The following is a 6,000-nucleotide window of genomic DNA, read 5'->3' as shown; positions in this document are numbered from 1 at the left end:
ATCCTTTGAACAGTTTTTAACCTTCTAAAATCTTCATTTCATTTCATTCATTTTTTTTTTTTTGAGAGAGAGAGAGAGAGAAACATCAATTTGTTGTTCCACTCATCGGTTGATTCCTGTATGTGCCCTGACCCAGGATTGAACCCACAACTTTGGTGTATCGAGACAATGCTCTCACCAACTGAATAAACTGAATACTTACTTGTCCAGGGCTCTTTCCTCTGTTTTCATTCGATTTCTTTTTTCTTTTTTTTTTTCTGAAGTTGGAAACAGGGAGGCAGTCAGACAGACTCCCACATGCATCCGACCGGGATCCACCCGGCATGCCCACCAGGGGGCGATGCTCTGCCCATCTGGGGCATTGCTCTGTTGCGACCAGAGCCATTCTAGCGCCTGAGGCAGAGGCCATGGAGCCATCCTCAGCGATGGGGCCATCTTTGCTCCAATGGAGCCTTGGCTGCGGGAGGGTAAGAGAGAGACAGAGAGGAAGGAGGGGGGAAGGGTGGAGAAGCAGATGGGCACTTCTCCTGTGTGCCCTGGCTGGGAATCGAACCCGGGACTCCTGCACGCCAGGCCGACGCTCTACCACTGAGCCAACCAGCCAGAACCAATTGATTCCTTCTCATAGCTTTGACTGCACCATTCTATTTCCTTCCCCCCATCTATTTCCCTACTCTTATTTTTCTTTTATCTCCTTTCCCCTTCCCCCATAGGCAACCATTCTAATGAGTTTAATGTGTATTATTTTGTGTTCTTGCAAGACATGTCTTTTTAGTGCACATTTGCCTTTTCCATTGAAAAAATGGAAATTTTCAAAAGGCACAAATAGAGAATATTATGATGAACTCCTATGGACCTTTTACCCAGATTTGACAATTACCAACATTTTGCCAATACTTCATCTAGCCCCTCTATTTTGGGGGGGGGGGCTGGAGTTTTTTATTTTTTATTTATTTTTAAATTTTTTTATAATATATTTTTTAATTTTATTTATTTATTTATTTATTTATTACAGAGACAGAGAGTGAGTCAGAGAGAGGGATAGACAGGGACAGACAGACAGGAACGGAGAGAGATGAGAAGCATCAATCATTAGTTTTTCATTGTGCATTGCAACACCTTAGTTGTTCACCGATTGCTTTCTCATATGTGCCTTGACCATGGGGCTACAGCAGACCGAGTAACTCCTTGCTGGCGCCAGCGACCTTGGGTTCAAGCTGGTGAGCTTTTGCTCAAACCAGGTGAGCCCACACTCAAGCTGGTGACCTCGGGTTCTCGAACCTGGTTCCTCTGCATCCCAGTCCGATGCTCTATCCACTTCGCCACCTGCCGCTTGATGAGGCTCTCAACTTCATCAACGGTGCAACCCAGCTCCGCACTTCACACCAGAGGCTCTTGGCTGCACAGCCAGGCCTCCGCCATACCTGCATCTCTCCCAAACACGAGCACCTCCAAAACTGCAGGGCAGGAGGGGTGGCAAGAAGATGGCAGGTCAGAGTGGGTACCGGCAGAACACTGTACCCACGTCACTTCAAGAACAAGGATGATGAAAGCATCCAAGGTCTTTAAAAGCAGTACGAGAAAAGGATATTTTTGGCAGTCTTTAGTCCCAAACTGCATAAGACTTTGGAGATCAAGTCAGTGCTTTTCAAACTGTAGCCAAAACACAGCCAGTACGTCTGTAGGGAACAGGGGCTTCGCATCACTCTTAAGGACTGCTCAGAACAAATCCCCCCTCCGCGATGAGCAGGTTGCTCTGTGACAGACCTTGTTCTGGATGCAGTTATGCGATAGGAGGCCTCGTGCTCCACCATCCTGTTGGAAACAGCCCGATTCAGAACAGCGCCATGCACTGACCCTGAGAGGGGAGCCGGTTAGTGCAGTAGTATCACTTTAGTCAAACCCATTTCTGCCCAATGTCTAAGATTCCTACCACCCCAGTTTTCAGCAGTTGCTGCCCCCAACTTAAAACCCTTTCTTTAGCAGAAACAAAAGTGCTCAGGTTTTGACTTCCAGCTGCTAGCAGAAAGGCAGCATCCACCATCACCACTGATACCATCAACAGATACCAAATGGCAAAAAGTCCCTGAGAGCAGCACTCAGCCATCCCACTGTTTTCAGAGATTTAAATACTCTAATTCTTAGATATTGAGGGTCACATCCTAACTACGCATAGAACAGAAACACACAGATTTTTGTCCAAGTTTACATCACAAATGTAGAATGTGCTATAATTTAGACTGAAGGATTACAAATTACTTGTCTTTTAACCATGCATGACGACATTCACCTGTGTGACATACACAAACTGTGCTCCAATTCAGAAATCAGAGTAACCATGCCAATCTAAAAAGCAGTCAATCCAGTTGGAAATGGGGAGGCAGTCAGACTCCCGCATGTGCCCCACCGGGATCCACCCGGCATGCCCACCAGGGAGCGATGCTCTGCCCATCTGGGACGTTGCTGTGTTGCAACCAGAGCCATTCTAACGCCTGAGGCAGAGGCCACAGAGCCATCCTCAGCGCGGGGGCCAACTTTGCTCCAATGGAGCCTTGGCTGTGGGAGGGTAAGAGAGAGACAGAGAGGAAGGAGATGGGGAGGGGTGGAGAAGCAGATGGGTGCCTCTCCTGTGTGCCCTGGCCGGGAATCGAACCTGGGACTCCTGCACGCCAGGCTGACACTCTACCACTGAGCCAACCGACCAGGGCCGGGGGCTGGAGTTTTTAAAAGCAAATCCCAGACACAATATCATTTCTCCTATCAGCAAGCACTTCACTATGTGCCTCTAATGAAAACATCCAGGGCTATGCTATAATAATATTGAATATTTATATTCAAGTTTCCCCTAGATTGCTGCAAATGTCTTTTTTTCTCTTTCTTTTATATATATATCCCCCTCCCCCCAGAGACAGAGAGTCAGAGAGAGGGACAGACAGGGACAGACAGACAGACAGGAACGGAAAGATGAGAAGCATCAATTATTAGTTTTTTGTTGCACATTGCGACACCTTAGTTGTCCACTGACTGCTCTCTCATATGTGCCTTGACTGCAGGCCTTCAGCAGACCAAGTAACCCTCTGCTCGAGCCAGTGACCCTGGGTCCAAGCTGGTGAACTTTTGCTCAAACCAGATGAGCCTGCGCTCAAGCTGGCGACCTCGGGGTCTCGAACCTGGGTCCTCGGCATCCCAGTCCGACGCTCTACCCATTGCGTCACCGCCTAGGCAGGCTGCGAATGTCTTTTTACAGTTGGTTTCTTTTAATATGTATCTATACAAGGTCCACTGTGCACTTAGGTAATTTATGTATATGTTTATGTAAATTGTGTTGTAAACTCAACATCTGAGTTTTTTCACTAAGTGCTATGTTGCTGTGTCATATCTAACCACTGAGTAATACTCCAGAGTGTGAAACCACCATATGTTACTTATCCATTTCTGGGTATTGGACATCAGGTTGGCTTCAACTCCCCACCATTACAAACAAGGTTGGAAGTAACATCCTCAGGTTAATTATGAATGCCCTGGCCCAATGGATCCATGTGAGAATTTGAGAGGGTATAAACCTGGGATGAAATTGCTAGGTTTTTCTCTGGAAAAACTGTCAGACTAGTCTCCCATCTGAGGGGCTCAGTATATGAACATTTATGCCAATGTTTGACATTATCCAATTTTTTCTTTTTCCCCAGTTTGATATAAGGTAATATATAAACTGTTGCTTTAACTTATATTTTTCTGATTACTTGATAAATTTTGGGGTGTTTCCTTTTCTGTGAATTTCCTATTCATAGCTTTTGCCCATTTTTCTTGTTGGGTGGCAGTCTCCCTTTTGTTGCTACTTTGCAGGATTTTCTCGTATATTCTACATATTAATCTTATTGGTTTCAAGTATCTTCTTTCATTTCACCAAATTATTACCTTGGTGTCCTTTATTGAACAGAAACTCTTAATATTTTAATGTAGTCAAATTAATATTTTAAAGATTTTATTTATTCATTTAAGAGAGGAGAGAGGGAGAGACAGAAGGGGGGAGGAGCAGGAAGCATCAACTCCCATATGTGCCTTGACCAGGCAGGTCCAGGGTTTCCAACCGGCAATCTCAGCATTCCAGGTCGACGCTTTATCCACTGCTCCACCACAGAACAGGTAAAATTAATCAATTTTTAAAGTTTGTGCTTTCACAGTTTTATATAGTATTTCCTTTTCTACCCCCCGATTCCATTTTCTTCTATTACTGTTTTTACCTGTTCACATTTAGGTCTGTAGTCCATTCTGAGCAGTGCTGTCCAAACAGAAATATGTGGGTGACATATGTAATTTAAATGACCTTTTTCAGTATTTTTAATTATTTAAAATTTCTAGTAAACACATTTGAAAAGAAAAATAGACTTTAATACTTTTGATGCCCAATGTAGCTAAAAGATCATTTCAACATATAATCAGTATAAAAAAATCTTAAAGTATCTCGATTTTTTTTTACTCTTCAGCCTTTGAAATCTGATGAGCATTTTACACTGAATTTAGCACATCTCAATTCAGACTAGTAATGTTTCAAGTGCTCAGTAACCACTGTATTAGACAGCACAGCTCCGGCGTCCACCCTCGCAGGCGGTGTTAGGTAAGAACACAAATGTATTTTCCTCTCAATAGTTCATCCATTTTTATCTGTCCATATGTCCCTATCGATGTGTGGGGCCTGCATTTTTGTACTTTTGTCTTTTAACCTGTCTCCTAGCCCTCACGGCTCTGTACTGTTCTGTTCTCCCTCCTGGAAATATTCTTCCACTTCTATGTCACAGGTGTCTCCCAAGACTTACTTCCTTATGCTTATCACCTTCTGTGTCCCATCCTAGCACTCTGGTAGCTTCAGCTGCCATGTGTATGTACGTGATGCTCAAACTCGATTCTCATTCCTTCTCTGTTCACAGTGACTGCATTCTGCGGGACCTTCACTGGGCTGCCCTATTTACGTGTACATTTTAAATCCCTTAACCTCACATACATTTCCTCCTAAAATTTCTAGTTATTGCTTTCCTCCCAACTGCCCCCCCCCCAGCTTGCCATCTTGACATGTAAGCCTAGATTCCCTGAACACTCCACAATGTGTGACTCCTCCTTCACACAGTGCAGATTTTACAGTTGCACCTGAAAAACAAGAGGCTGTGGTCCTAAGGTGCTCTTCTATTCAGTCCCACGACAGACTGTTCTAGTTACATTTCTTGACATGTTTACTGAGGATATTTCTGAGCCTGCTTTTCTTAAGAGAAAGGGATACTTATTTTGTGCACTCTCTGGTCTACCAGATCTCACAGTTGGAGACCATTCTGGGGCTGTGTCGTGCTAGTCCCAGTCCTGCACACACCCGACCGTCTTTGTCATGGCTGAAGATAAGGATTCGCTCAGCCAAGGCCCTTGGCCAATGAAGCTTAAGATGGGACTTCTTTCCTGGAAAGAGCTCTGAGCCCTGAAAAGAAATGGTTGTGTGGGAATGGGAAACAATGAAAGAACAAAGCTTCTCTTGTAGGAGGCCACCAAGGTCAATGCTATTGCCCTGAAACCTCCAAAGCAGGGTCCCCAAACTTTTTACACAGGGGGCCAGTTCACTGTCCCTCAGACCGTTGGAGGGCCGGACTATAAAAAAAAACTATGGCCCTGGCCGGTTGGCTCAGCGGTAGAGCGTCGGCCTAGCGTGCGGAGGACCCGGGTTCGATTCCTGGCCAGGGCACACAGGAGAGGCGCCCATTTGCTTCTCCACCCCTCCGCCGCACTTTCCTCTCTGTCTCTCTCTTCCCCTCCCGCAGCCAAGGCTCCATTGGAGCAAAGATGGCCCGGGCGCTGGGGATGGCTCTGTGGCCTCTGCCCCAGGCGCTAGAGTGGCTCTGGTCGCAATATGGCGACGCCCAGGATAGGCAGAGCATCGCCCCCTGATGGGCAGAGCGTCGCCCCATGGTGGGCGTGCCGGGTGGATCCCGGTCGGGCGCATGCGGGAGTCTGTCTGACTGT

The sequence above is a fragment of the Saccopteryx leptura genome, chromosome 1, assembly GCF_036850995.1.
Source record: "Saccopteryx leptura isolate mSacLep1 chromosome 1, mSacLep1_pri_phased_curated, whole genome shotgun sequence".
In the NCBI taxonomy this organism is placed as follows: domain Eukaryota; kingdom Metazoa; phylum Chordata; class Mammalia; order Chiroptera; family Emballonuridae; genus Saccopteryx; species Saccopteryx leptura.
Note: the sequence above shows the minus strand (reverse complement) of the source record.